This window comes from Zootoca vivipara, chromosome 16, assembly GCF_963506605.1.
Source record: "Zootoca vivipara chromosome 16, rZooViv1.1, whole genome shotgun sequence".
Taxonomy (NCBI): domain Eukaryota; kingdom Metazoa; phylum Chordata; class Lepidosauria; order Squamata; family Lacertidae; genus Zootoca; species Zootoca vivipara.
The window spans coordinates 3,371,680-3,394,820 of NC_083291.1; the positions used below are offsets into that span (position 1 = coordinate 3,371,680).

At 42.0% G+C, this 23,141-nt stretch overlaps 1 protein-coding gene across 3 annotated transcripts in view; it reads left to right on the top strand.

Moving 5' to 3' along the window:
- The window catches only part of BNC2 (basonuclin zinc finger protein 2), a 394,027-nt gene that overhangs the window by 58,388 nt on the left and 312,498 nt on the right, over positions 1 to 23,141 (top strand). The window lies entirely within an intron of this gene.

The window sequence follows — 23,141 nt, forward strand, 5'->3', positions numbered from 1 at the left end:
GTATGGAGAAAGGGTTCACAACCTAAGGCCCATTGGCCACAAGTGGCCCATGGGGGTTGTTTAACTGGCCCATGAACCCCCGCCGCCCACTTGGGGACCCCCGCCGCCCGCTCGGTCGGCTCCTGTGTGCCACGCTAAACCAGCGTGGAGCAGAGCAGGGGCCGCCTTCTGTGACGCTGGCCTGCTTCCCATTGGCAGCAGGAAGCTCCTGCCACCAATGGGAAGCTGCACACACCTCCTCCACGCTGGAAGGAGGGCCGGAAATAGCGTTTGTGCGTGCGTGCATGCACGCACACACACACAGTCCGGCCCACTGTGGCGTCTGTGGGACCGTGAACCGGCCCAAGCCGCAAAAACTTTGCCGACCCCTGGTATGGAGCAACCGACTTGCCGTGGGTACAAGATTTCAAGACACTTTCAAGACAGCCTGAATATAGCACCTAGAGTAGCTGCAAAAGTTTGGTGTTGTGCAGATTGTGATGGCATCAGGAGAAAGAAAGTCCTTTTAGTACCTATACCACCACACCAGCACAACCTTTTAAAGACTGCTAATGCTACTGTCAAAGTTTCGGTGTGAGCCCTAGTCCACTTGGCAGTCTAACACCCTCCCTTCATCTTTCATGCTCTCAGGTCTTCCATGAACCTGAGAGACCCACAGTAGTCAAGCTGTAGGATTTCAAAGAGGTAAGCTCTGGATTTTGTAAAATATTTGCAAACATAGCATGAAAGCATGGTTGGATTCAGAATTGTTGTTGTTGTTTAGTCGTTTAGTCGTGTCCGACTCTTCGTGACCCCATGGACCAGAGCATGCCAGGCACTCCTGTCTTGCACTGCCTCCTGCAGTTTGGTCAGACTTATGTTGGTAGCTTCGAGAACACTGTCCAACCATCTCATCCTCTGTCGTCCCCTTCTCCTACTGCCCTCCATCTTTCCCAATATCAGGGTCTTTTCCAGGGAGTCTTCTCTTCTCATGAGGTGGCCAAAGTATTGGAGCCTCAGCTTCATGATCTGTCCTTCCAGTGAGCACTCAGGGCTGATTTCCTTCAGAATGGATAGGTTTGATCTTCTTGCAGTCCATGGGACTCTCAAGAGTCTCCTCCAGCACCATAATTCAAAAGCATCAATTCTTCGGTGATCAGCCTTCTTTATGGTCCAGCTCTCACTTCCATACAACACTACTGGGAAAACCATAGCTTTAACTATACGGACCTTTGTCGGCAATGTGATGTCTCTGCTTTTTAAGATGCTGTCTAGGTTTGTCATTGGTTTTCTCCCAAGAAGCAGGAGCCTCCCAAGAAACAGGCGCTGTCAACATCTGCAGTGATCATGGAACCCAAGAAAGTAAAATCTCTCACTGCCTCTATTTCTTCCCCTTCTATTTGCCAGGAGGTGATGGTACCAGTGGTCATGGATTCAGAATATTTTCCCCCAATAAAGAAACATACAGTCATGCCTTGGAAGTCGAACAGAATCCATTCTGGAAGTCTGTTCGACTTCCAAAACATTCAAAAACCAAAGCATGGCTTCTGATTGGCTGCAGGAAGCCCTGCCGGGCATTTGGCTCCGTCGGCTTCCAAAAGAATGTTTGAAAACCAGAACACTCACTTCCGGGTTTTGATTGTTCGGGAGCTGATTTGTTCGGGAGCCAAGGCGTTTGAGATCCAAGGTATGACTGTATCTGGACAATTTATAACAGGGTTTCCTAAATTTGGGTCTCCAGCTGTTTTTGGACTACAACTCCCATCATCCCTAGCTAGCAGGACCAGTGGTCAGGGATGATGGGAACTGCAGCTCAGAAACAGCTGGAGACCCACGTTTTGGAAACTCTGTGTCCCTGCAGTATAATGTTGAAGGGGAACGACTGACTGCTCATAAATGGGCACGCTGTTTTTCTTGATACTTACTCCTTTTTCCTGCCCTACTTCCAGGCAGTTCAAGGCAACATACAGGGTGAGTCTTAAAAGAGGCCCCGTGGAACATGTTTACTCTGTATCCACAGGGCCTCTTTTAAAGGACTCACCCTGTATATGCTTCTCCACTCCAATTTTCTCAAAACATCCCTGTGAGGGATGATGGGCTGAGAGACAGAGTAGACCAAGGTGACCCAGTCAGCTTAATGGCTTGACAACCACTGGAGTAAAATAACAAATGTTCAGTTATAACATGGAAATACTGAGGGCGGATCCTTCCTGGATCACACTCTCTCTTTTGTTCTATATACCTGCCTCAAACATTTTGCTTTACAGATGTTATCTTTTAAAATCATTAAGACGTAGCTGCTCCTTTATGTCCAGACTCTCCTGTTTTTGGTATATGGAAATGCATTTTGCACGGATGCAAGCAAAAGAAAAACCATTCTGGTTTGCAATGCTTGCTTTTTATTACAGTTTTTAAGGTTTGAGGATAAAAACATATGAGAAATCCATGCTGCATTGACGTATAAAATGTAAATTCCTAGTAGCCTAACGCTCCCAACATCTGCAGAATTTTCTCTCTGTTTAGTAAATTGTTAGTGGTAACAGTCTAGTCAAGTTAACCAGAAAGTACTTCAGATCATCCCATCAGGAAATTACCTACATTTTATAAGTATTGTCGGAAGACTGGATGGATATCCTGCCCCTGGAAATACATTTATAACTATCTTGTAAATATCTAATAAAGCAAAATACAGAACCAGAACCACTTGTGAATAAACTAAACCACAACCCATATTCCAAAAGCTAGGAGCATGACTAACTGCACTCGGTGTTAAGTAGATTTATCAAGTTCCCATTTTCTTGCAAGCATAAGAACTGTGCATAGCGTTTGCAGTTAAGGCTAAATAAATGTAACCGCCTGGAGTTAACTTGTGATAATTTCCACCAAAAATATTCTCAATATGTAGATCATCTGTAGTTTAAAGGCGTGATTTCATTCCTATAAAAGTTTGCCTACCATGAGCAATGCCTACTAACCAGTTGCAGGAAACTGCAGGATGGAAGAATGCTCTTAGGTCCTGCTTGTAGGCTGACCACTCTGAGAATGGGATACTGGACTATATGGGCCACTCTCCTGATCCAGCAGGCTCTTGTTATGCCCCTATGTTCTAACTACTGACACACCATCTCAGAGACAGGAGTTGCTGAGGTAGTGCCTCCATCACAATTGAGTGTAGCTCCAATTTAGACATCATATGTGTTGACTTAACGTGGTAGGTGGCAGCAAGTTTTTGAGCTGATATATTGCAGATGGAGAACCTGCGTCCGTCAAGATCTCCTAGAGTCCGTCACCCCTATCCAGCATGACGAATAGTCAAGGCTGATGGGAACTGTAGTCCAACAATAGCCCTGGAAGACCATAAGTTTCCCCATCCTAAGTTACGGTATATAAAGCCCAGAACAAGGGTAGGCTTAGTCTACATGTATAAGCACTACTGTATCTTTAGGATTAGAGATCTTCATAGTACAGGATATTGGGTAGTATTCATTTTTGTTTTGTGGGAAACTACCGGAATGAAGCTTCAGATCAAATGGGTTTATTTTAACAGCTGCTACTCCATAGTCTTTTCTGCACAGAATGTTTGTTGTTAATATCCTTTTGTGTAGCACTTTTTAATGTGCAAAGCATCCTACAGTCTTTCGGTCACAAACAACTATGTGAGGAGACAATGGTTGTCTCGTCTTACAGATGGGGAACTAGAGCCAAGAACACCCCCCCCCCGGACTTGCTCAAGAAAATGTGACTTCATGGATGAGGGGGGAATTTGAATCCAGGACTTCAGCCATTGCTCTGCTTGCTGAACCACACTGGTTCTCAGCATAACGTTTTGGTCAGAGTATGGAGTTGAGTTCCAGTCAAAGTAATCTGCCATGTTTTTTTCTTCTTCAGTAATGTACTTCAGGAGACCTGAGATTATTTTATTAAGAAAAGAAATATATTGATCTAGCAATATTGTGGACCAAATAGATGCACACCACTTTTAAACCACATACAGATATCCCATAGGACAGTGAAATCATTTTGATAGGTAGAGAAAAATGCAGCACTTTATTGCATGTGCTAATATATGAAAAGCTGCCCCTCTCGTTCTTATAAGGACAATATCCATTTCCCTTTTATAACTCTGGCATGCCCAAAGCAAGCAAAAGTATCTTAATGTCTTTTTTGTATGACAAAACTGCTGCATTATTATCCATACTTTTTTCTTCTTCTAAACTTTGCATTAAGAGGAAGTATAAGGGCATTCCTCAAGCTATCAGCTATGGTATGTTATGTCCAAGTTGTCCAGATCAAAACAGACCTGCACGTCTAGCAAGAACATGTTCTTTCTCCTTAAAATTTCGGGAAGAGATAGATACAACTAAACTGCCAATAAAAAATATTTCTTCCAATAAACAATATTTCTTTCTTAAATATTGAAATATATACATGCAAAATTTAAACTTTCAAATGGATATTTTGATTAGGAGGTGGTAAGTTTTTGGTTCACTCTTTTGCAGTTTCATGAAGGAGTTAAAATAATTTCTTTGTGGGGTAGTGTTGGCGTGTGGTGGGTTTTCTCTCTCTCTTTTTTGGTCTTTAATTTAGGCTCATTGTTATACAAAAACTGTTAGCCTGGGTGAAGCCGCACCTTGAGCACTGATGTAAACTGAGTTTTTCAAAGTACATTAAAATTTGCCATACTCTTCCCTTGGCGATTGGGAGATTTGCATCTGGTAGCGATTCACTCAGCCGAATGGAAGTTAGCTCTCCTTAGAGTCCTGATAAGCGGACACATGACATTTGCAAAGAGCAGTCTGCCCACTTGAGTGCCAGGGCAAACTGGAAGAAATTCTGTGCTTCCAATTTCATCAGAAACGTAGGGAATATTGCAAATGACACTACCAAATCAACTGTAAATAGATGATAATTTGATTGACATCTGGAAAGCTGTCACAGGCTGAGCAGCCCATAACAGGAACATTTACCGAGTGCAAAGGCAGCTTTCAAGTAAATCACTTTTTGTCCAGTGGGGCCAAGCCAGATTATAATTGCATGTCCTTCCCTTCATTGCAAATTCCCCATTACCGTAACCAGCAGTGTCTCATTTATAGGAAGGTTGTCTTCCAAATATTCACAGTGCCTCACCGTTAACTCGTAACCTCCCTTTTCGCAGTTGCTCATTGTGTAGGATTATCACACTTTTTCTTCCCTGCGTTTTAATAAATCTCATTAACTCCTGCCCCCTCTTACAGCGCGTATGTCCCCGATTAGTTTGTTCTTGGTGCAGTAGGGCGAAATAGGCCCTCCTTTGAAGCAGCGTCCACAGATTGTCCAGACAGCAAAAACATCCATGGGAATTTTAGTGATTTTAAATGAAGAATAATATCCCAAGGATGAAAGACAAATGTAAGGACCCAAAAGTCTATCTATGTAATAGTGAGAATTGCTATATGGAATTTCTAGGTGCCTTGGTGATCCTTGGAGAAGGAAACAAAGTGAAACTTGTCCCTTAAAACTTCAGCAATGTTGATTCTTTTTCATGTATGAACAGCAGGCACTTTAAGGCAAGCATAGCTATCAAGTTCTCCCTTTTCTTTAAGGGAAATTCCCTTATGCTCGCGAGAAAAGGGAAAACTTGACGGCTATGAAGGCAAGCTATTTATAGAAACAACTGATAGGTTAACAGAGTTAAAAGGAAAGCGAAGTTGCTGAATTGCAACTTATTACAAAACTTAAAACCATGGAGAGACCTGGTCTGAATAGAGACATTGGATTCTTATCTCATTATACAGGATAAAGCTATTTTTAGCCATCTCACCCCTTGCTTTTTCCTATAAGACCAATTGCAGTCGTTAGCAGTCGTCAACAGGTTTACCACACCTATCAGCCAATCACCCATTCCCACCACCCTTTTGAGAAAAACCCCACCCCACCCTCCCACTATACATAAGCGTCTGGTGACTTCGGTTTCAGTGTATCTGAAGAAGTGTGCATGCACACGAAAGCTCATACCAATGACAAACTTAGTTGGTCTCTAAGGTGCTACTGGAAGGAATTTTTTTTATTTTGTTTCAACTACAGCAGACCAACACAGCTACCTACCTGTAATTAGCATCCATTTATAGTCTTTATGAACCATGCTATATTATCATTGTTATGTAGGAGATGCTGTTGGTCCACCTTTTCTTCTGAAATGTTGCACTTACTTAATAAAACCAAATTACGCTCTTTTGATTAATGTTCACAGCCAATTTTGCTAAATAAAAAACACTTTTCTCTTTCGCAAGGACATGCAGCCTCTAAAATGGGAACCACTGGTGAGAACAGAAGAATAAAGCAAACCCAACGATGGGGTTCTCCTGCTGATTGTTAGAACCAAATGGATAAATGTCTTCCTTCTTAAATGCTTTTTCTTTGAAGCTATAAAAGCTTGAATTCCCAATCACTGCAAATTGGTATAAAGCTTAGTGGACACCCTCTTTCTTTTCTTTTTTTCTTGGATGTTTGACTTTGTGCTTTCTAAACTCTTTAAAAAAACCCAATTTCTTCCTGAATACATGGCCCAGCTCATTGTAGCCTCAGTTTCTTTTTCTAAAAAAAAAAAAAAAGAAGCGCGGAGAGTCACAGCTCTCACTAATTGTACTGAGCCTGCCTGCGTAGCAAGTGTCGGATGATTTGATAGGAGTGACATGCAGCTAAATGGAATAGGGAAAGACATAGCAATGGACTGTTAGTCCATTAGTTTGCTCCAGCAGCTTGTTTTACTAAGGAGCTCTCTAATGGCTTCTCGGCAATAATTACTATCTCTCTTTCTCATGCTATTCAACATGACAGGCACTTGCTATAGTTGCAGCTAATATATTTGCACTCTAAAGGCTCCAATGCTGAGTTGAGTAGGTTTGGCTATGAAATGAATTATTGGCTTTGGAGGGACTTTTTTTTATAATAATGGGAGGAGCTGCCTAATACAGAAGACTGTCATTTTGTTTAGCATATTAAATATTTGCAAGCAAAGTTGAATGGATATTGCATTCTGCACTGTTGGAGATGGCTATACATTTCTGGCATGTAGTGAGTTTAACACATTTCAGGCTTTTTCTTTAATGGGGACCTTTTGCTTCCTTTAATGATAAATACAGAAAAGCAAAAATTCAACTTCCTTCAGTTCAGCATCCTTTAAAAGCTTTCTAAGGGGCGTTGCGTGACTTTGTAAGCATGTGGTTATGGGTGTGAACACAGACATATTTAAAAAAACAAAACCAACTCTTGATTTGCAGTTTTATTTTAAAACCCGTCTTCTATCAGGCACTGGCATGAAAAACATGTGAATGCATTAGTTCTTTGTAATTTTTTCAGGAATTGTAAGGACTAAGATTATAACATTTCATATACCGCATTCAAATTCATTGTGTGTTGTTGATGGAATGGGTACTGGGTGCAGATCTGGGATCCAACTAATTATTAGCCATGAACCTCAAAGGATGACCTTGAGCTAGTCACATACCCTCCAACATCCTGGGAAACAAAACCAGGACACTCCTTTTTGGGTCCCGAGTTCTCGCAAAAACATGAGACCCAAACAAAAACAAAACCCGAGTAGCTTTTGTTCTGACACAAACCAGCTGACTCACACCAGAGCACCGGAACAAAAAACCCTGGACATTCTGGGATCCATTCAGAAGTGGGATCGGCTTCTGTGATTCTGAGATGTCCCACTTAAATTGGGACTGTTGAGCAGTATGCAGTCACTATCTCTCAACCAAATTTATATGACTGGGTAGCCATTAAGATAAAATGGATGACAGACCCGTGTACGCTGCCTTTCCCCCTTTGGTGACATACACAGGATGGAAATGTGCTAAATACATTTGCTCTTCCTGAAGGTGGAAAATGAATAGTAAGCTTTGTCAGTAGCTTACAAATGAATGGGGTGTAGACGGAAAAGTACAGCAATGGACAAATGTCTGCAGATGCAGTTTAGAGTGGGAGTGACAAGTATAGAACTTGTCAGGGGGGCGGGAATCCACTTAATTGATGTATATTACTGGCCCAAATTCATGAGCTCCCAGACTCTGGAGATGGCTCTTTCTTCCTCCCCGCCCCCTGACATTGGTGGGTTGTGAAAGTGGAAGGCGAAGAGTTCTTCTCAGCCCTGAGATGCAAATCTGAGCTGGAGATGAATTCAGTGGCCTTAATTCTTGCCTTCATTTTGAGTGTTAGTATCTTGAGCTAAGGAATTTCAAACTTCTGCAACACCACTATAGAGAATAGGTTGTTGGAGTAAAAGCTCTCATTTGCAATCTTCAGACTCTCATTTTCTTTTTCTTTGTATACTAAATATTAGTTGTCCCCCTCCCCCCGGTGAATTTGCATGTGCTGAACCAGAATCCTAGTGTGATGAGAAAAGGAGAAAAACCTTTCTGTATCCACTCTCACTGCACCATGCATACCTGTAGTTTTATGACTCTTAATTGCACCGTGCGCTACCACCCCCACCCCAGTATGTCTAAACTAAAAACTGTGTAGGGAAGGTGTTTCCACACCTGATAGTTTAAAAGGTGAAGTGCAAGGTGGTTTGACCTAATCCATTTGAACGGAAAAGGACATGAAGTTTGCTCTGACCTCTTGGCAAGAGGGTTTGTCTTGGGCACCAGGTACTGTATTGTCCCTACAAGTCTGCAACAATTATGGAAGGAAGATTTTGTTATGTTGAGTTATGAGCTGCAGCCTTAAAATTATTATTTTTGGGGGGGATGCTATTAGACCTGTCACCATTTAATTAATTAACTAATTATTACTATGATGGAGTTGTGGTTTTTTCCTGGGGAAAAATTGGAGAACCCTCATAGTAAAAAGGCTTGTGTTTTTCCTCTGTTTGGATTCCTAACCACTCTCTTTTTATGCTTCCTACAAAGGTGAAACATACAGGGACCAATATTTATGGTGCTGATGATTACAGTATGGTCTTCATGTGTCCCTGTTTACCCCAGATTTGATCCTTTTCCTTAGGACGTCCCTATTTTTGTTGGTGAAATGTTGGAGGGCATGTCCCCATGGCAGTGGTTGTTGTTTAGTCATTTAGTCGTGTCAGACTCTTCGTGACCCCATGGACCAGAGCACGCCAGGCACTCCTGTCTTCCACTGCCTCCCGCAGTTTGGTCAAACTCATGTTCATAGCTTCGAGAACACAGTCCAACCATCTCGTCCTCTGTCATCCCCTTCTCCTAGTGCCCTCAATCTTTCCCGACATCAGGGTCTTTTCCAGGGAGTCTTCTCTTCTCATGAGGTGGCCAAAGTATTGGAGCCTCAGCTTCAGGATCTGTCCTTCCAGTGAGCATGGCAGTGGTAGGGGTGGTCAAAAGTTGGTGCATCACAAACAAAAGTTGGTGCGCTGCTACCCTTTCCCTTTCACATACACAGGAACACATGCGCAAAGAAGACAGACACCAGACAAGGCCCCTGAGTGGGGTTTAGCCCCTCCTGGTTTATATGCACCAGGATTGTCTAATTGGTTTGGCATTTTCATAATAACTAAATGGCTTTTTATTACTTTTGACCTGGCCGCACAGTGTGGCTGCAATTGATTTAATACCCTCTAGCTGCTATGTGATGCCCATAATTTATTTGTTTTCTTTAAAGAGAAATTATTGTTACTAATTGAACATATTGAACAGCTCCTGCCCCCCAACAAATATTGTTGAGTGGCAGAGTACACCAAAGTGAGGGAAGAACTTGGCTAGAAGTAGTTTGAAGTGTCTGTTAAGAAATATCTTCCTGCTACATTATTAAAACTTGCCAGGCAACACAAATGTATATAACACAGGGCAAGCTGGAAAACCCAGCTCAAATAGCCCCTTAAAGTAGCAATAGCATACAGGAAAAACGATTAATGAAAAACCGATGAGATGGTAAGCCTACACGACTATCTTTCCTTCGCCATGTGAACATTACTTGCAATGACTTTTAAGTTCACTAAAGAGAGTGAATATATACTGGGAGAATCCACAAAACAATTTTCAGCGAGTTAGATTTACACTGCTCAAGATGTACCTTTAGATAGCTGACCTTGTGCGGTGTGGTATTTATTTTTACGAGCAATTCGGTTCTATGTTATCCTTTTTTCCTTCCTTTTCCAAAACACATTGCATCTACATAGGAGGACACATTTCCCCTGCATTTCTAGAGATAACTCCCCACTTCCCCCCTCTTGTCTGCAAAGCTAGACAGTAAGTCGTGTCCTACCTTTCTTCATTAAGAGTTGTGTTGTAGGGAACGCTACTTTTCTGAAACAGGGCTCAGTCGGCCACTGCATGGCGGGGAATGAGAGCAGCTCCGGCTGCTGATATGTTCCCTTGCCACACAGCTATTAAAAGTAAGGGCATTCCCTTCTCTCCACGGCCTGGCAACTCTCTTGACAAAGAACAGGAGAGAAACACACACAAGAACACACAGAGTTACTTTATGTAGTGATACAATTCAGGGAAACAACTTTTTTCTACTTGATTCTGCTGGTTCTATAAGCTGACCCACAGGCACATATCAGGGTTATCTTATCACGGAGTTTGTCACTATGTGTAGATATTTTGAAACATTATTCCATTTATTTTTAAAACATATGTGGCACTTTAAAGTTTAATAAACACACACAACGTTGTGCAGTCATTAAAGCTGATAGGGCTGGGTGATGTATCAATACATTATCCAAAACCAATTTGAAGTCCATATCGTGATACCGGTTTCATAATTTTTGACCAGGCAATATCTCGTGAATCATGATGTGTGTGTGTTTGTGCTATGCAAAAGCCCGTGAAGCCAGCCAATGCCTCTACATAGCTCCAGGGGTGTAGCTAGCTGCTCTGGTATCCGGAGTGGTGGGGGCGATCCGCCCACGGAGTTTGCTTGGTGGACGCAAGCCCCACGCTACCATTTCGGGCAATGTGGGGCTCTGAGCCCACCGCATGGCTCAGGTGCACTGCAGGCCAGGCCGTGTAGTAAGTGCCACCCCCCCACAGTGTGCCATTTTGTCACCCCCCTCAAGGATGACACCCAGGGCGGCCCACACACCCCTTCCTATGCCCCTGCATAGCTCCATCCTTATTTCAGACATTTATATATTGGTATGTTGCAATGTTTAGCTGGTGATACATTACAAAGTTGAAAACGAGATATCACCCAGCCCTAAAAGCCGATATCCAATAGTGTAGAAGGCACAGGTAACTTGCAAAGGATTCTCTTATTTCAACTTCCTCTACCTTTTTAGAGCTGCTGAAAATCACTTTTGCACTTTTATTTCTGTCAGGATGCCACCTATAATGCTATTCAGTTTCACAGGACTTGAGAGTGGTCCTTCCTGCAGTATGAAAAGAGAAGAAAGCTCAGCTCTTCATTTGTCTTCTGTGTCTTGCAGCAACACATGCAATTTTATGTGGGTTGGATTTAGGGCATGGAACTAGATTTCTGCAATAGTTTCTAAAGCCATAATTAAAGTTGGCACTTCTTTTGGTCACTCGAGGAACTTATCAAATATGCCTCAAAGTCTGAAAGAGAGAGAGAGAGAGAGAGAGAGCATGGGGCTTTGAGCTCAGGTGTGTTAAAACTTCTCAGACATCTCTTTCTCTTGATGCCTGTGATACCTAAAGCAGTAGGATGGCTCTCCTTTTGGGTAGCTGGGAAGACTTAGAATCATAGAATCATAGAGTTGGAAGAGACCACAAGGGCCATCCAGTCCAACCCCCTGCCAAGCAGGAAACACCATCAAAGCATTCTTGACATATGCCTGTCAAGCCTCTGCTTAAAGACCTCCAAAGAAGGAGACTCCACCACACTCCTTGGTTGCAAATTCCACTTCATTTAGACACTTATTGTACTAGTATTTCAGGAACCCTTAGCTCAAAAATTGCCTTACTATAACCCCTTGACGCAGCTCCCATCTCCAGTGCAGGTGCAACTAGTTCTCTGCTCCCCAGAGCATATCATAAATTTCATGATACTATATATCAGAAACTTTTGAAGAAGGCTCAGGAACGCTAGATGTTTCACCTTCAAAGCTTCTCACGAATATAAGGGTGTCGCCAGCCCAGCCTTGTCATAGCGCATGTTAAAAGAGAGAATCATAGATTGAATCATAGAACTGTAGAGGCAAAGATGCTTTCTGCCATAAACAACAAGCATGCAAACTGTGACAGAGAAAAAGCCAAGGCAGAGAAGCTGTACCTGAAGAACACACCTAGACAGAAAGGTGCTTTTTACAATCCAAATGACAAATCCGATCCTAACGTCTTCACCACCTCAAACAGAAATGCTGCTTATGGAACTGAGGAAATTAATCAGCCAATAGTCTGATTTGGTAGTACATTGTTTCTCATGTTCAGAACTGCTGAACTTTTAAAACATATTTCAGGACCTTTTGGAAGTAATGCATCTCAAAATGCTATGCAAGATACCTGAGTTCTATATTCCAGTTTTAAATCAACCCTCTTGAAATTTAGAAATATTTTCTTTTCAAGTACCAAATGTTAACCGTAGTGCTTCACTTTCCATTTCCAAAATATTTTTCTAGGACTAACCTCACCCGTAGACACCAGCTGCCATGCACCAATTCAGCAATGAATAGCATCCATAAATGTCACTTAACTTGCCGATTAAACCAGATTTATTGCTATTTTGCATTGTTGAAACAGCACAAAGCAGCTGGAGTATGCGGGATTTTTGGCATGTCACATTTGCATGGCTCCACTGCCAGAATGCCTCTTGGTTGTCACCTTTTGCTCTGCAGCATTTGACACTGAGTTCTGGTTACGGGGGAACTTTAGTGAGGAAATCCTTGACGGTAAGATAAATTTTGTCAGTGGAACCAATTAACGAGAAGGGTAACAAGCTGTCCCTCATTGGAGGGCTTCCGTCAGCATAGCCATCTCCATAGCTGCCAAGTTTTCCCTTTTCTCGCGAGAAAGCCTATTCAGCATAAGGGAAAATCCCTTAAAAAAAGGGATAACTTGGCAGCTATGAGCCATCTCTTGGAGTTGTTCTGCCACTGGAATTCCTACACTAAGCAGGACTTTGGACTAGTTATAAGGTGCCCTTCAACTCAATGGTTCAAATAATGCAACTCTTGTTATGCTATCTAGGTTCATTTATGTCAGCACCCTGTAGAATGCATGCACACATTTTCAGGTTTCCCTTCCATTCACAATTCTCCCAGGTTTAAGATTTCAGGGATATCTCTGGGACATGTAGCTTGGCTTACTTGCACGAGTGATCTGGGGCTATTTGTTCACCAAAAAACAGACACACACTGAAAAGTGGGCACAAAGTGTACATACTGCAGTTGATTTCGCCTACAAAGAAGTGATGCTCAAGTAGGGAAGGCATGGGGGCAGTGGTTCAGGTATCTGACTTACCAGCCTTGCTCGAGCAACTGGATGACTCCAACAAGTGAAATAGGTAACCCCAACAAAATGGGGCTCATATATAAAGGAAACACACATGGACAAAGTCTGTTCACACAAGTACATATCAGCCAAATAACCTGTCCATCTTTCTATAAATGTAGAGATACATATTTACATACAGATGTATGCACACATTCAAATTCTTCCTATGCACTTGCTGTGACCCCAATAATAACCCTCCCTCCCCAATTGATGCCATTTGATTTTTTTAAAAAAAACAACGCATTTGAACATCACTTCTATTTTGGCCCCATCAAATTTGTGGCTGAAGTGAGAATTGGAACTTGCACAACTTGGTTTCATATGCAGAGAACCATTGGCCTGCTTAACAATAATTCTGTGAGCCTCCAAATGATTTGTGTAGATTTTGAAGACTGCTCATGTAGACAGAAACGTAGTATGTAGTATATCATTAAATGGATAGTATGTGGCTCTAAGTTAATAAATGAAACGTTGATATTCTCAGTTTGATGCTAGAGTAAACACAGCATGCCGTACAAGAATTCAGAGTTTGAGAGCTTGATTGGGTTGGTTGTACGACTACTTTGTGGGAAAGGAGGAGGTTTGAAAATTATGTTTGTTTTGGAGTCAATTTGTATGGTAAGTTAAGTTTGAGATTTATGGTGTGCAGTGTGCAGAATGTTTTATTTACTCTTCCAAAGATTATGGTTACATGCAACATCTGAATTTGATATTTTGAAACCAAGTTCAGGAAATATAGCATAAATGAATACAACCCCCCCTTTAATTGCACCTTATATTGGCTTATTTGTTAGTTCTATAATTAAGCCATTACAGTATTGCCTTACTCGTATCACTGGCTGGCGTTGCTCTTCCTAACTTCCTCCATGTAGAACTCATAGAACGTGCACATGCAAATATATACCTGAAGGAGCGTCTCCACCCCCATCGCTCTGCCCGGACACTGAGGTCCATCACTGAGGGCATTCTGGCGGTTCCCTCGTTGCGAGAAGCCAAGTTGCAGGGAACTAGGCAGAGGGCCTTCTCGGTGGTGGCGCCTGCCCTGTGGAACGCCCTCCCAACAGATGTCAAAAAGGAAAACAACTACAGTACCAGACTTTTAGAAGACATCTGAAGGCAGCCCTGTTCAGGGAGGCTTTTAATGTTTGATAGATATTGTGTTTTATTCTTCTGTTGGAAGCCGCCCAGAGTGGCTGGGGAGACCCGGCCAGATGGGCGGGGTAGAAATAATAAATTATTATTATTATTATTTCTTGGAAATACAAAGTCCTTCCCACTTTTACCCTTCTTCATTTAGTTATGGCAGGTGCAGTGCAATTCACACAATGCACTCCTCCCATAGGATGCTCTAGGTGTCTGTCATCTGCATTCCTCTCATAGATCCCTGTGTGCAGGGTGCTCTTCCTCTGAGTGAGAATCATAGCTGCCAGGTTTTCCCTTTTCTCGCGAGGAAGCCTATTCAGCATAAGGGAAAATCCCTTAAAAAAAGGGATAACTTGGCAGCTATGATGAGAATAATGGCTGCAAGGGATTCAGAGGCCCACTAATTTCAAACCACAGCAGATATTTTCTGGATCCACTTGTCTATCCTTCTGCAACTCATTTTTGGATCCCCGGTGAATAATATTTAGCATGAATTTAGTATTAATGCATTTTTCATGTATTTAGTAGCTTTGCATGGGAGAAGGTGGGTTTTTAATGAGAGAAAAAAGTTCGATTTCCCTCCGCAAACCTTGCAGGATTTACCAAAATATATTGTGCACTTATAGAATTCATTTGTTGTACAAAGAAAAGACAAACACTGCAAGGGAAACTAAAAATAGCAGTGGTGATCTTATTGCATAATTCTTGAAAATATTACCGATTTCAGGCTTTTTTATATTTATTTTATTTTTACTTTTTGCAAATTTAGAAATGGATGTGTGATGCAAACGATGCCCAATTCGCTGCAGAATATGCTAATAGTGAAGGATTTCGCTGAGTGTGAAAATGCTGTACAAGTTAGCATGTGCCTAATCAAGAAATGTACACTGCCCTGTATATCAGCCAGTACCAACTGGAGATTATGGTAATAATGGAATGTTCTTGTTTTGCTGTGCATATATGTACATTTGTATAGGATTTTTGTTGTTGTTGGTGCTACATACTATCTTGCAAAGTATGCAAGTGTGCATTTGTAAATGTACAGTAAAACCTGTCTTAAGTGATGACCCAAGGGCCTAGTTGTGGTAGTCTTTTTAATTAAAGGTCAAACAAAATTATGCTGGGAACCTTAGGGAAACTTTAAAGTGATTTCTTAAGACAGGGGCTGCCTATTAGATTTTGTTCGTTGTATAAATCTGAGTACTTGGTTTGTGAATCCCATCCTGCCAAGAGTGTGATTCCTCACTCATTTTTATTGTTCAACTGGAAATGGCAGAACATCTGTGGACTGTTGAGGTTTGAGTCATAATACCAATGAAACATGTTTTTCGTGAAACAAGTAATGAGGATATAATTAGGCCAGGTTTAATTCTCCCCCCCCCTTCACTTTGCTATTCCATCAGAAATGCTGCTTTCGACTAGATGAAGAACTCCGCAAAACTGTTTTGACATAATTTAAAATTGTTTTGTTGTTGAAATGTCTCAAAATGAGGGAATGGTTGACATTTTGGAATGTTGACACTCCAGATTCACAGCAACAGCTCTGCTTGTGAACTGCTGACTAGGGATTGGGCACAAGCCATGAGGCCGAGGAAGGGATTTTGAAAGGGAACTCTTCTGATTCACGACAGATCCCTAAATGTTTCCAGTGATTACAAATATGCTTTGCAGTAAAGAAAAGGTTTTGGCAATTACGCAACCCTTTACCTTGCAAAATCTGATATTCTTCCAGGATTTTTTTAAAAAGAGAGAATGCATTTGTGGCAATGCTTGTGAACATGTCCTGGCAAAACATTGTTTTATGAGCTTGAAAGTGTGGCAGGTTTCCCTTAGTGGCATACCATAGAAGTATGGATGTGACCACTACTCCATGAGAAAATGGAAAGGGCTGAGAGCAATTAACTAACATTGCTGCAGAGCTATTTCCTATCAGTTTGGCCTTTACTGTAGAACAGTTATGCACTCTAAACTGATTGCTTTTTATGCTGTCCCTTGCACCTGGATCCTTTAACATTCCTCATAGCTCAGAAAACAGAAGCACCTCCTTTATTATGGGATTGGGAAGCCATTCGCTCAAGTTATCTTCATGGTTTGGGAGCTTGTTGCAGTGTTGTTGCTTTAAAGTAGCCCCAGGAGCCTGACGTTCTGGGTTTCAGAGCACCACCCACAGGCCTCAGTCATGTGGGGTCAACCTATCTTGCAGCTTTTGGCAGTGTGGACTCTGCCCACATGCCTTGGAGCTTCTGTTGTTATCTTTGCAGCATGGGAAGGAGTTGATCTGCTGGGACTTTGGTTGTGACGAACTTTCATGCCTTGAAGGGAAGCCTAACTGGTATTAGGAGAAACATGCTACTTCTACTGCAGAAGCCTTCCAGGAAAGAATGAGACGACTGGTTGTGATAGGTGAGTTGCATGTGGAAGAGCAAGAGGGATGGCGGAATAGTGTACGTAGTGTGTTTACTGACAGAGGAGGAAACGTTATATACGTGTAGAAAAATACATAGTATAAGTCCCATATCTTTTTATTCTGAAACTGCTGAATGCATGGATTGTTGGAGATTGAGCTGGTTAATTCCTGCCCTGAGTTTACACACTTGACTTTCTAGGCAGGCTTTTGCTTTGCAAATTTCCAACAATAATTTGCACAGACTCATGGGTTTTGAGGTTGCACTTGTATGTGCATGCATGTGCCTGCCATCGAGTTTTCCACATGCTGTTTTAGGAGTGATCTGTGAGCACACAGCGCATACTAAATGTATTTTAACTTGTACAATGCTTTTATGAATTGGCAAAAGCCAAACACCTGTGTGTTTCTGTGTGTTTCCTTCCCCTTACCTCTGCATACCTATGCATGCACCACATAAAAAGCAACATTTAAACATAATGGATAATAACAAGTGATACATTAGGATATCCTGTGAATACGAGTTCAGTCTTTAGTACTAAAATAGATCGCGGAGCTGATTCTTCTCTGCTCAGGTGATTTAGTGTATTTACGCAAATCTAATGTGCCATCAAATCTAATGTGCACCCTAATTTTTACGACGTAATTTGGCCAAAAAAGGTGCGCATTACATCCGAGTAAGTATGATATCTTTAGAACAGCTACATGGCTAACCCATTTGAGTGTTAATTGGTCATGTTTGTGAACCCATGGAATCACTTCAGAGAGCCAGAGGTTATGTTGCCAATATTACATAGGAATGGACCCATGGCACGAACTTTTCCAACCACAATGACTTCTTAGTAATGCCTGAATGGCTGTAATCCCATGCGCGCTTCACTTCAATTGAACTCAATGGAACTTTCTTCTAGGTAGACATGTCTAGGATTTTGTTGTTGTTGCTGTAAATAGGTTAATAAGAGCAGGTTGTCCAAGACTTCTGTATTTCTTCTATCAAATAATTATGTAATGTTATGTGTATATTTCTTCACAGCTGAAGTCCATTTCTATATATTCCTGAATATCTATACAGTTCAGTGAAAAGAAGAAAATGTTTGTAATACTCATTTTCACAAATCTGAATAGTTTTCTCGTTAAAAATACATCCGTTTTATGACTTTTAGATGCAAGAGAATCAGGTGCGGATCTGGCGTGTGATTGAAACCCACTTCTCTCTTGGGGTCCTGGGATTTCTGCTAAGTATTGAGGTGCTGGTTGGACCAAGTTATTAGAAAGCATGCAGTCATCTGCGGGTTTTTGTGTGGATGGAAATCTATTATTCTTTCACCGCTGTCAGCGCTGAGAAGCCTAGTACACATTCTTTTGGAATAAATCTTACATTATGTTTTATTTTGTTTATTCAAAGCAAAGTTTTTGCTCCTTGATGGCATGACACACATTGTCCCTTTCTGCTGTCAGCAATTAAGAGTAGGCCTCGGCTGCTTTTTAAAATTTTTTTTAAAAAAAAGCCTTGTGACATAGAGAACATTTGCCTGAAACGTTCCCATGTGAGCCTCGATCTTGGCTAAACTCTGAAAGGGAGGAGGGAGAGTGAATAAGGCTTTTGTTGAAGAGTGACAGGCAGGCAGCGCCAGCTAAGTTTAACTTAAATCCTTCCGTTGATATTGGAAAGTCATAAGCCTGCAGATGACATTGCCACATTCAATGCGCTGTGTGATCTGGGACTTGCTTGCTTGCATGACTGTGTGGGTATGTGTATAGTGTAAACATTTTATGAACTGCAGTTTCTGATCCATCGGTCTGTCTGGGCAAGAATGTCCCTTGATACTAAAAAGAACAGCAATCAGGACAGAATTGGTCAATGCGGCATGTCTAATGGTGGGAAGATATTTGAAGGACTCACTATAGACACAATAGACTCTCTAAATAGCCTCTTTGCACCCTGAGTCTTATTGCAAACAGGTTCATTAAGGAGAGACATTCTGACACACAGCATCACAGTAATGAAAGCAGCTCTGTTTTTCTAATATTGTATCTTGCCACTTCAGTTATGCTGCCAGTACAAGATTTCCCTTGTGTTGCTGTATATTTCTCCAGAAAAAGAATCAGTCTTCATAGAATATACAATTATTTTGTACGGGAATATATAACTCGCACCTAAGATACAGCCTTTTCCTGTTTATGTGCACTAGTGCAAAAATAATTGGCAGGGCCCATCTTCCAGACTAAAAGACCAACAGCAGCAGTAGCAGCAACAAAAAAGCCTCCACCTTCTATTGGAAACATTTTAAAACAAATTGGAAGATAACATTGAAAAATAAATGTTGTCACAGTAAACTCTTCTGATGCCCTATATAGCAATGGTATAGTCTAAAGAAAATATTTCCACCTTCTCCATCCTCTTCTGCATTATAGGTAACCAGACTATGAACTGTTGAGTTAATAATCGACTGTGTTAGATCCAAACAGCTCAGGGTGTGAGTAGAAAGTGTTTCTGCTCTCCGGAGGGAGGTTGCTGATTTCCCTTGCCTCCTTGAGTGCTTCAAGGCATGTTTAAATCCCACTTTGGAAGGTTCCGGGCCCTTCAAGAACAGATTTTCATGGAGAGAGAGGGGGGGGGGCTGCAGTAGGAAGTGGAGGGGTGGGAGCACAAACTGAAACAGATCAGGGGCCCTGCATTAATTTGGCCTTCGAACCCCAGACGGTGATTGTTTTTATCAGAAAGGGGGAAGGGGAGACAATATTTTGGGTATGCAATGGGCTTGAGTGAGAACGACTATGCATACGGATCAAATAATTTACTTGTCCTGTTGAACTTGGGCGTCGTCTCTGAAATGGGTTGGTAGTTAATTTTCTGTGCATTCTGATCCCCCGAGGAAGGAAAACAGCAGCAACAACTACAACAGTTTGTAGGGGCATAAGCTTAGATACAATTTGAATGACTGATTTTATTTCCCCACCTTCCTGTACATGAGTTTGCTTGAGGTAGCTTAGAAGATCGAAATGATTAAAGAACTAGAATCAACTCAAACGCCAATCCTAAATGAGCAAATTAATCAGTAGCAGCAATGAAAGCTGAAGCATTTAAAGCCATTCATTTGCTCTGTATCACATTGTTAAAAAGAACAAGAACAAACTTCAAGAGGTTAAGAATGCTGTGCTATGCATCTTTACTTGGGAGGGAGCCCCATTGGTATCAATGAGGCTTACATCCTTGCAAGTATGCTTGTGATTGTTGCCTAAAATGTATGTTTTGCCTCTTTGTGTATAGAAACACTGCCATAATATTATTTCATTATATGCTTCTTGATAATCCTGCAGTGGTTCTGTTTTCTCTCTCTTGGCCACCCTCCAAGTGCTCTTTTCATCTATTTTGTGTTTTAAAGTGAATTAACTTTTAGACAATGCAGAATAATAATCTTGATTCTCTCTAGTCTGCACTCTCTTGTTTTCCATTTCTTGGTCTGATAACTTTCCCATTTTCCGCAGGAGTTCTGAAAAAGAATATTTCATGTTTAAGGCTGCAGCCCTCGATAGATTTGCATGGAGCTAAGTTCAGTTGAAATTAGTTAGATTTAGTGCATTTAAATGGGCTGGATTTAATAATCAACTCTCTCAACCCCCTATCTCCAGTCCAGTGCTTTGCAACCGGTCATTCCATGAATCAGATCTGTGTGGAAATGCTATATTAAACCGCTTCTTTTAAAAAAACATATTTGGACCTGGCCAACTATCGCTCAGTCTCAAATCTTCCATTCTTGGGCAAAGCAACTGAGCGAGTGGTTGCTGAACAACTCCAGGCATGCCTGGAGGATGCTGACCACTTAGATCCCTTCCAATCAGGATTCAGGCCTCTTCATGGGACTGAAATTGCCTTGGTTGTGCTGTTCGATGATCTCCGACGGGCCAGGAACTGAGGTGAAAGCTGTTTCCTTGTCCTGCTGGATCTCTCAGCGGCCTTTGACATCATTGATCATGACATCCTTCTGGAGTGTCAAGAGGGTTTGGGGTTTGGGGGCACTGCTAGGCGGTGGCTCTGCTTCTTCCTCCTGGGTCGCGTCCAAAAAGTGGTGTTGGGGGATCAGTGTTCAGACCCCTGGGCTCTCACTTGTGGGGTGCTTCAGGGCTCCATCCTCTCCCCCATGCTTTTTAACATCTATATGAAGCTGCTGGGAGAGATTGTCATGGGGTTTGGGCTGGGCATTCACTAATACGCAGATGATACCCAGCTCTACGTCTCCTTCAAATCTGAACCAGTGAAGGTCCTGTGTGAGCATCTGGAAGATGGATGGTGGCTCACAGATTGAGGTTGAATCCTGACAAGACAAAAGTACTGTTTTTGGGGGGTTAGGGGGCGGTCAGGTGTGGGGGACTCCCTGGTCCTGAATGGGGTTACTGTGCCCCTGAGTCATTTGCATTGGCTTTTAAATGACCAATTAGACAGTGCAAAAAATAAAATGCACAGCAGAGTAAAATAAGATAAGATGAGGGAGACATGGGTTTTTTTGGCACACCAATGCTTTAATTTCCTCCTAATATGGAACTCAATGATAAAGAAAAGCTGCCTGCGCAGACAAGATTTGTGAGGGTAACCAGACAGGCCTCAGGTGCTCCGCACCTTGTCTTCATCAGTGCTGATCTAGAATTGCCACCTCTTTTTCTTCAAACACTGCAATTTAGTTCTGTAAAATTTCAAAAGTCATAATTTTTGATTTTGCAAAACAATATGCTTCTTCCTGGGGAGCCATCTCTTACACACCTGTCATGTTCTAAAGGCAGGTGAAAATGAAGAATTGGGGGAGGGGGGTGTTGGTTGATGGCTGCTACGGATTAAAATACACAGCAAGCGCAAGCATGGAAACGTCTTGTGGCATTTGGTAGGGTTTAGCAGAAGTTCCTCCCTTTTAAGTCTGAGGTCATTTAATTGCAGTGTTGGTGGTAATCTCATAGGGTTATTTCCTGGTATCTGTTTACTTTTGCCTCGGCTCATGGGATGATGCTTTCATAAGTGCCAAATTCGTTTGTTTAGTGGCGCACTTGAATCAGGGAGCTGCTGTGAAGGAGCACCAAAGAAGAAGGTGGGAGGTGTTTATTTGCTTGCTTGATCGCTACTCTTCAACTACATTTGCCTCACTCAAAAGGGAAGCCGCTGGGGGAATGCAGTCGGCACCCCCTATTTTCTTGCTCCTCATCTGCTTTAAGCTGCACTTTCCCTCTGCTACTTTTGCAAGTCTTTGATCCAACCCATACATACATACATACATACAGATGACATTGAGCTACAGTTTCCTTCCCAAGTTTAACAAAAACAGAGATGTTCCCTAATATATTTGAGAAATAGTCCTCCCTTGTTGTGGTTAAGTCTTTGTATACCTTTTAGGCTTCTTCAGTTTTGGGTGACATCATCACCATCCTTTCTAACCTTTGTGGATTCTAAGAATTGGACCACCTGAGTTTCACATGGTGGTTGTTTTTTTTTAAAGGGTAGCTTTCTCATCACAGTATTGATTCTGGAGAAACTCTTTGCAGCTGCTGCCAATTGGTTCCTCTTCCAACTGAAATATAGGCTGGGAAAGACAATAGGGAGTGCTCCACATTTGTTGCATGTATCTTAGTTTTTTGTTACTTTGAAGTCTCCTGATACCCTCCACAGATTTGTCTGGGGAGGCCAATTTTTCGTGCAATTTATTCCTTATTTGTCCTGCACAAAATCCTATGCCCAGTTTGTATTGTATTAAATTAAACTGACATTAAAATCCATATAAAACCAGCAACATGTGACAGCCCCTTAGCTATTTGAAGATGGCTGTCCTCTCTCCTCCTCTCAGTCTCCTCTTTTCCAGGCTAAACATATCCAGCTCCTTCAACTGCTCTCCAGCCAGTGTGCAGTTTATATAGCATTCCCGGTGCAGTGAGTAAACCCTAATATTACACCAGGCAAATTGGACTGCCACGCTTCAGGTACTTGTTAATAAGTTTGAAATAATCAAAATGCAAAGATCCCTAGGCATTTCAATATTTAGGCACGCAAATCTGGTGATATGCGGTGAGTACGAGACCCAGTGTGGTGTGGTCATTAGAGGGTCAGGTTAGGGTTAGGGAGACCCAGCATCAAATCTCCACTTGGCCATGAAGACTCGCTAGGTGACCTTGGTCCAGTCACTGCCATGCCCACGTCACAGCATATTTGTGAGGACAAG